Consider the following 8,271-nt stretch of genomic DNA (forward strand, 5'->3'; position numbering starts at 1 on the left):
TTGTTTTTTATTTTGGTAACGGCCAATTTTGATAAATGATTAATTGGGCATTTTTCACTCAGTTCAACTAGGAGCTACGTTTTGGTGCGTTTAAAAGTTTTCGGACTTGAAAAGATGTATAGACCATATATGCTAGGTAATACTTTCAGGGGGTATTATTAGAATACTCAAAGATTTGCATAAGGTTGAAGTGTCTATTTCATTACTTTTAGGACTAAATGATTTAAGAGAGAAAGTCAAATGACAGGGCTTTCCTTTTGGCCCTGTGGAATTTTCTGAAAAGGTAGTTCCCAAGTTATGAAGGACTTTCTCAAATAATCAAATAGTCTTCTGCTGAGCTCTGATTGTAGGAAGCAGAAGAGCATTTTGCTTATGAAAAAACAGCTTGTGGGTCAGAGCTTTAACGTATAGACTAGTAAAGAAAAAATTATTCTCCAGGTCTTAGGACACAGGGAGAGATGAGCTCTGTTGCTCTTCTCCCAGTGCACACTCCGGGGCAGAGCAGGACTTGTCCTGCCGTTCTGTTCTGCAAATCACACAGACTTTTACAGCTGGGCTCGGCCAGGCCTGGCCTGGAAGCTACGTCTCACACATGCCCGGCTGAAGTCTCGTCTCTGAGATGCTCCATTTGGAAAAGATGATGCAAACTTTTCGGCTTATTTATGGCTTTGTCTGTCTGGCAAAACATTGGAAACAACCTAAACATCAAACAATAAGAGAATGGATAAATGATAATAAAATTAAATATTACCACCAGTTTAAATGAATGAACTTGATTATATGTACAGACATGAATAAATCTTGAAAACACTGTTGAATGAGCGGAGCAAGTTGTAAACTGAAAGAGTGTGATTCAACACAGTAACTGCCATGAGAGTTGTATTTAACTCACACAAATTTTGAGCCCGGGGACTCATGAAGCAAAACCCTGCAGTTGGTTCCTGAAAATCTCATTTGTGGATGTTCTTATTGTTACAGTGAATACTGACAAATTATCTCTGAAAACGTGGGTTAAATGAATAGAAGTCAACAAATTTCATTTCTCATTAAATTGGAAAGGATTGTTTTGTTTTCGAAGCTTTTATTCTATTTTCACAATGAAACACCGTGGCCCCAAGGACAAAAAAATTTTTTTTCTAGTGTGGCAGTCAATATGTCAATGTATGCAAATTTTAAAATACATGAACCTGTACATTGTTATGGATACACACGTGTGTATATAATCAAAGCAAGGATAGGAAGAACACATACCAACTCTGGATGGTGCCCACAGAGAGGGTGGGAGCAGTAGCTTCGACTGTCTGTGTTTTTAAGAAGGTGGGCACTCCAAACAAATATGGCAAAGTGTTAAAATTCAGTAAGTAAAGCTAGCAGATTCATGGAAGTTTATCATATTACCCCGGGTACTTTCTTGAAGCTGAAATATTTCATTATGATGACGATAAAAGTCTGGAAGAAAATAAACAACAAGTTCGTCTCTGTTAAGGTTGTGGGCAAACTTTCTTCTTTGTTATATTTTTCTAAAATTTCCAAAGTAGCCTCAATAAACATATATTTGTTTTATAATTAGAAAACTCTAAATTAATCCACGCTCGATCCCACACAGTTTCAACGGAAAGGGAACTGCTGTAATTATTTTTCGCTTACCTTCTCTGCAGCAGGCAGGGACAGATGTTCTCCCTCCTTTGCAGTGTTAGATGCAGAAAGGGAACGAACATCGAAGATGGAAATACAGAAGTACGTCCCTCCCTCTGGCGTGACAAGCCTTATCCAGACCCTGGACGTCTGTCTGCTCAGGGACTGTCTTCTTCCCGGCTGTCATTCTCCTTCACTACGGTCGACCCGGAACGTCGCTGCTCAAATCTCCCACCTCAGCTGTCTGGGAAGTAGTCCTCAAACCCCGTGCCAGCTCTGTCTCATTTGCTACAGTTTTTTTTTTCTTCAAATATCGGTGGGACTTTTAATGAGAGAGAGATCACAGATGAGGGAGAGGTGAGACATGGATGCCCCGTGTGTGTCCTGACCAGGGTGCATCGGGGGAAAGTGCCAGCACAGTCCCCGACGGACACAAATTCTGCAGTGGAGTTTTGCACATTCGGGAAATCCCAGCGGCCAGCAGGTCCAAGTGCAATGGAAGAGACCTGTCCTGGGAGAGCCACCTTCCTGGTCACGGTGTCCTCGCTGCCAGGGAAGTGTCCAGTCTACACTTTGGAGGCCCTGCTCCTGAGCCGTGAGGACTGAGGGAGAATTCTGTCGTGGTGCCTTAACCGAGCAGCATGGCGGCCGAGGTGTGGTTCCAAGTCTGCTCCACCACTAACCGGTTTACGCAACCTTGAGCAAATTATTTCCCTCTGTAAGTTTTAAGAGTTTTCATGTGTAAAACAGGGTCGTGTTGGTCTTTTGTTTGTAAAACCGAGAACCAGAGTCAAACCAGCTTACTAAAGGCACATATGTGCCCACACACGTGGATTTGTTAGCCACCGTAACTGCAGGGGAGGGTACAAAGCTGAAGAACCCGTTTCAGATGTGGCCGGCGTGACGTTCTGAGACTCCGGCATTAGAACTGTTTCTCCACATCTGAGCTCTGCTGTCCTCCGTGTGGGCCACGTGCTCAGTCAGGATGTCCCCAGAAAGTGCCAGACGGCCACAACAGCTCCACGCCGCCACCAAAACAGCTTTAACAAACCCGGCGGTAAAAAGTGCCTCCCCACCAAGAAGTCCAGCAAAAAAGTCCCATCATGGCTCTTGTGGCCTTTGGCTGGTCCAGCCTTGGTCCCAGCCCAGCCTTAAGCCAAAGGCTGTGGCCAGGAAAACGCATATTCCCTGCGGCAAAGCTTGGGTCGTGTGCCCACTGCTGGAGCTAGGAATGGGGTCGTCCCTTCTAACTCTGTAGACATGTCGTCCTCGGAAGCTTCTTCGCAGGAAAATTGAGTTGCCACCTTTAGACAGAGGGAGGAGAGGTGTTGGGCAAGACCCAACACAAAAACAAAACCAATCCAGACCTGTCTACTATGGCTGGTAACAACATCTGCTCTCACCTGATACGGTTGTCATGGGAATTAAATGATAACGCAAGGAGAGCCCTTGGCACGGTGCCTGGCACATTGCAAGCGCTCCGAACGTTAGCTGTTGCATTTCTCAGTCAATCTCTGTGCAGTGTATGTGGAACGTCTGTGAAGCCTCAGTTGTGACCATGACAAGTGGAAAGATGTCACATATTTAGTTGAAAACCTTAGAAAAGGGGTGGCAACTCACTTGCTACCTCTACCAACGACTGTCTGGAGTGCTGTGTTGAGAAGGATTCTGAGGCTAAGTATTAGCCCATCAGGGATTAGTGCCAGGCTCATTTAGGAACACCTATAGGCCTGCAAGTTTCGTATTTACAATCTCTATTGTAAACTAATACCGAGTATATACAGAGAGTCCATTTGCTTAACTTTGGGCTGGGAATGGCTAAAATACAGAATTATACATAGATTTTCTTTTTTTTTTTTTTTTTTTTTGAGAGACAGAGTCTCACTTTGTTGCCCAGACTAGAGTGAGTGCCGTGGCATCAGCCTAGCTCACAGCAACCTCAAACTCCTGGGCTTAAGCGATCCTCCTGCCTCAGCCTCCCGAGTAGCTGGGACTACAGGCATGCGCCACCATGCCTGGCTAATTTTTTCTATATATATTTTTAGCTGTCCAAATCATTTCTTTCTATTTTTAGTAGAGACGGGGTCTCGCTCAGGCTGGTCTCGCGGTCCACCCGCCTCGGCCTCCCAGAGTGCTAGGATTACAGGTGTGAGCCACCTCGCCCAGCCTAGAATTATACATAGATTTTCAATGCATATTAAAAAGGTTAATAAGGACCACATTATGTGTAGTTTGAGAAAGGAGAGCCAGGCCCATGATCACTCTTGTAGATTCAGTGCCCAGCGTACGGTAGAAGCTCGGTCAATATTTTTTTGCATCAAACTGAAAATATTAATAATTATGTTATGCTGAAATTTTCCCCATGGAACCCAGGGGATATTGGTAAAATTAAACCATGTGGAACTCGAGTAGTGTTAATGTTTCGTTCGTAAATTTCATGCATTTTTGCGTATATTTCATGGCATTTATATTAAATTCATAAATAAAGTATTCCTCTGTGTGAACTCAATAAAGCATTTTAAAATAACAATAAAAACATCCTCCTGCCCCCTTAGATGTTTTCCGGTAATTTCACTGATCTCTTAGCTCTTTAAGGCCTAATGAAAGGACTCAGCAGGGTGGTGAGTTGGAGACGGCAGGTGAGCTCAGGGGCCGTAGGTGGAGCTGGGATCCCACGGGGCACAGATGCCATGGCTCTGTGACACCACCTCACTTCTGAAACGGTGGCACTTCTCGTGGTCACAAAGTGCAGGCTGTATTGTCACCATGCAGCGTGGGGCTGTGTGTTGGGAATGACTGCATTGGACGTGGACAGACTCAGGTGTGGCTGACAGGGACCTGAGGACAGCGGACACAGGGCACGCAGGAGAATGACACCCAGCCGGTGTGAAGAACGTGGATTTTGAGGACTTGGGCTCAAACTGCAGTTCCTCCAGGACTTTTGGTACGTTACTGTGTCTCTCTGAGCCTCAATTTCTTCACCTATAAAACGGAGCTGAAAATAACATCGGCCTCGTAGATTATCGTGAGGGTAAACAAGACATCAGCCATGATGTTCTAAGCATATGGTAAGTGCTCAAGACATGGTAGCTTTTGAGACTGTTATTTTGATTTTAAGCACAGCTCAGAGGATGTTAATTGGTGAAACCATAAACTGAGTTAAAGCTGGTAGATTGAATTAAACGTATGCACGGGGTGTGCGCTCCACATACATTGCAGGTCATCTAGTGCCACATTTCGTTGCTATGAAACTCTCCAACGTCTCTTGCCAAGAATTTCTGAAGTTTCACAGTCATTAATGCATGATATAGAAAGAGCCCACTTCATTCACTTCGGAATGTTTTCTGAAGATTTACTTTTTCTTAGATGTCCTTAGAAATCTCTTTATATGGCATTAGCTCAGGACTGAGCAAAAAGGCAACCACATAATAGTACTTTGTGAAAGGAGAAGAAAGCAGCTGGTTACAGGACACGGAATGCTCCGGACAAACAATGTGACTAAACCCAAGAGAAGTCAGTATAATTAAAACACCCAAACCCCGCTTTGTTCCCCGTTTTTCTCTTTCTATATGTCAGGTGTACCATGATGCAGCATAAAGAGAACGTGTGCTCTGTCACCCGGCTGCTGAGGCCATCAGCAAGCGGTCTGGCCACGGTCAGGAGTTGGCCAAGAAAGGCGAGTAAGTGAGGACACAAAAGGAAGGGACATACAAGAAGCAGCTCAGGACAGGGGAGAAATGCCCCGTAGTCGGGGGAGGGAGGAAGGGCAGAACACGGCTCTTTCCCCCGGCAAACTGCAAGCCCCTGGACAAGTCACCTGTGAGGCACAGAGAGCCTTTTCATGGAGGGGAACTTACAACATATACTCACATCAATCACCAAGACTTCTCATCACAAGTGGTGGCAATCCAGTTTCTGAACTGGCCAATGTCATAGTGGGTGTATGCAGAAGCCAGGTGTAGAGCCCATCCTCCAACCAACGTCCCCTTCTCTGTTGGAAGTGAGACTACACTCAGGGCCCCCTAAGGCTTCTAGGCTGAAATAGTTCAGATAAAGAGGAAGCTGTACTTCTACTCCTGAAAACTCAGCAATCATCCAGCAAATTAAGACAGGATCTGAGCTTTAAGCTCTGGAAGCAATTCAGTCAAACTGAGATTTTAAAAATGTGGGCAATAACGATGCAAACTAAAATTATTCCTCGGGGAACTGACATTTATGTTGGTGGTCTCACGTTGTCCTGCCAGCCCACGCTCAGTTCTATCGATGCACGGCTGTGCCGGCCGAACCCTTCTTCCCTTGTGTCTTCTCCAGCCCAGTGAATCCTCACGTTCCTTCTCCCACTGCGCACACCACAGCCTGAAGTTATGGTGCCAATCGGGTGCCTGGTGACCTCTTCTCTCCAATGGGTTAAAAAGGTTGTGAATTGAGAGTCAGCCCAGCTAACTTCACGTCTTGTTGTGGGAATTGGAGGGGTGCTCTTTCCCGGTCTCTACAATCTGGATTGGAAGCTGGAAGAGTGACAGAAATTTAAGGGCATAAACATGCTTCAAGTGGCTTCTGGCACACAATGAAAGACAAAGTCCATGGTTTCATCTCCTCCCTGTTTCCTAGTCGTGTCAAGTCGATACAGCGGCAGTTCATGAGCACGATTTCATCAGAGCTAAAGGAGCATCTCGACAGATGAGAAATTTTAACCAATTTCTACAATTTGAAAAATGGACAATAGGCTATTGATGAGGCTATTGATGACTCAAAGCAAAGACAGTCGCAGTGGGACGGAGGACCCTGAAGACAAAGAAGCTGAGTGGCCTTTGGAACCAAAGGGACTCTGGACTTGGGGACAGCAGGTTTGTCAGAGGGAAAGAGTGAGAGATGGAGGCAGAAATCAGAAATACTAACTAAAAACTCGAATTCCATTTACATACCAGTAGAGCACGCATTCCCACTTCCCACCCCTGCCTGTAGTTAGAGATGGTGGAGTAGTCAGGAATTTGCCTACCACAAGGAAACAAATCCGATTCTTTCCTGATGTATTATGTGACTTCCCCGGGGACCGAATGAACAGGGTGCTGCTGGCTTGAGAACTGCCCTCCTTATCCTGGTTTAAAAAAATATTGCACACTGCCAGGCATGGTGGCTCACGCCTGTAATCCTAGCACTCTGGGAGGCCGAGGTGGGAGGATCGCTCGAGGTCAGGAGTTTGAGACCAGCCTGAGCAAGAGAGAGATCCTGTCTCTACTAAAAACAGAAAGAGGCCGGGCGCGGTGGCTCACGCCTGTAATCCTAGCTCTGGGAGGCCGAGGCGGGTGGATCGCTCGAGGTCAGGAGTTCGAGACCAGCCTGAGCAGGAGTGAGACCCCGTCTCTACCAAAAATAGAAAGAAATTATCTGGCCAACTAAAAATATATATACAAAAAAATTAGCCGGGCATGGTGGCTCATGCCTGTAGTCCCAGCTACTCGGGAGGCTGAGGCAGTAGGATCGCTTAAGCCCGGGAGTCTGAGGTTGCTGTGAGCTAGGCTGATGCCACGGCACTCACTCTAGCCCGGGCAACAAAGTGAGACTCTGTCTCCAAAAAAAAAAAAAAAATTGCATGAAAATAATGTCAATCTTGATGACTGAGGTTTTTGCTCCCCCTTAAATGTGGCATCCAAGGTGAGCCCTCTGCGTGCCCTGTCTGGGAGCGTGCTTTCAAAAAGAGCAGCCAACGGGTAGCGTGTGGAAGGACTCAGTGGGGTGGGAGGCGCTGAGACAAGCAGGCTTGGCAGGAGTGTAGACAAGGATGGATCGAGACCCAGGTGAGTGAAGACACAGGGAGAGATGTCTCAGAATCAGAGTCTGCCTGAATCGGCAATAGTGGAAGAACAAGGATGAGGGCTCCAAGACCACAGCATGACTTAGAGGAGTTAAAGAAAACTCTAGAACTGTACCACTTTAGAAAGAATTGGGAAGTCAGGAGACAATCCCGGTTTGGGAGGGACGGTGCCAAGTGTGAGCTTAGGGCTGGGTGATAGCCAGGGTGCATTTGGGGGTTTTGGTCTTACTTTTTTAGGCTAGTGATACTGTTATATAACAGCTTTAGAGTCTAAAACATTTGCAATAATTGATTTAATGATGAACTTGGAAATAGTTTTGTTTTAGGTTTTTCATGACATATTTTGATTATTTTGGTAATAAGGTTTTGGCTTTTTGAAGGTAAAATGACCATAATGTCAATTTTTCCTTTTTTCCATTGAGGAGAGTCATGCCAGGATTTATTTATATGCTTAATAGAATATCAAGATTCTCCTTTCTAAATCTCACATCAGACCCTCTAAATGCTAAATATCTTTTCTTTCTGGGGTGTTTTCTGTCTCCACAAACACTCACCCAACCACCACACAAGCTCATTTTTCTTTCTTTAAACTCCCTCTTACCTGAATTGTTTAAACTGATTTTTTTCTGCACTCCCCTCCGTATTCTGCTGTTTCCCAGAGCAAAGCATTTCAGAATGTGTGTTTGTTCTGGATGTCTCTGGAAGGCCTTTCAGCCCCGTGGTGTCACACAATACCCTATTGTGTGCGTGTAACCCAAACTAGTCTCAGGCTATTTTTGCCACACACGCTCAGGCTGGTTTGAGCGTTTTAATTGAATCAG

General features: G+C 45.4%; 1 non-coding gene across 1 annotated transcript; it reads right to left on the reverse strand.

Moving 5' to 3' along the window:
- Positions 1 to 2,034: 2,034 nt before the first annotated feature.
- LOC123624922 lies at positions 2,035 to 2,196 on the reverse strand. The gene has a single exon (XR_006730282.1). It is a non-coding gene; the product is annotated as a U1 spliceosomal RNA (small nuclear RNA).
- Between the last annotated feature and the right edge of the window lie 6,075 nt (positions 2,197 to 8,271).

Source organism: Lemur catta, chromosome 19 (assembly GCF_020740605.2).
Source record: "Lemur catta isolate mLemCat1 chromosome 19, mLemCat1.pri, whole genome shotgun sequence".
NCBI classification, from domain to species: domain Eukaryota; kingdom Metazoa; phylum Chordata; class Mammalia; order Primates; family Lemuridae; genus Lemur; species Lemur catta.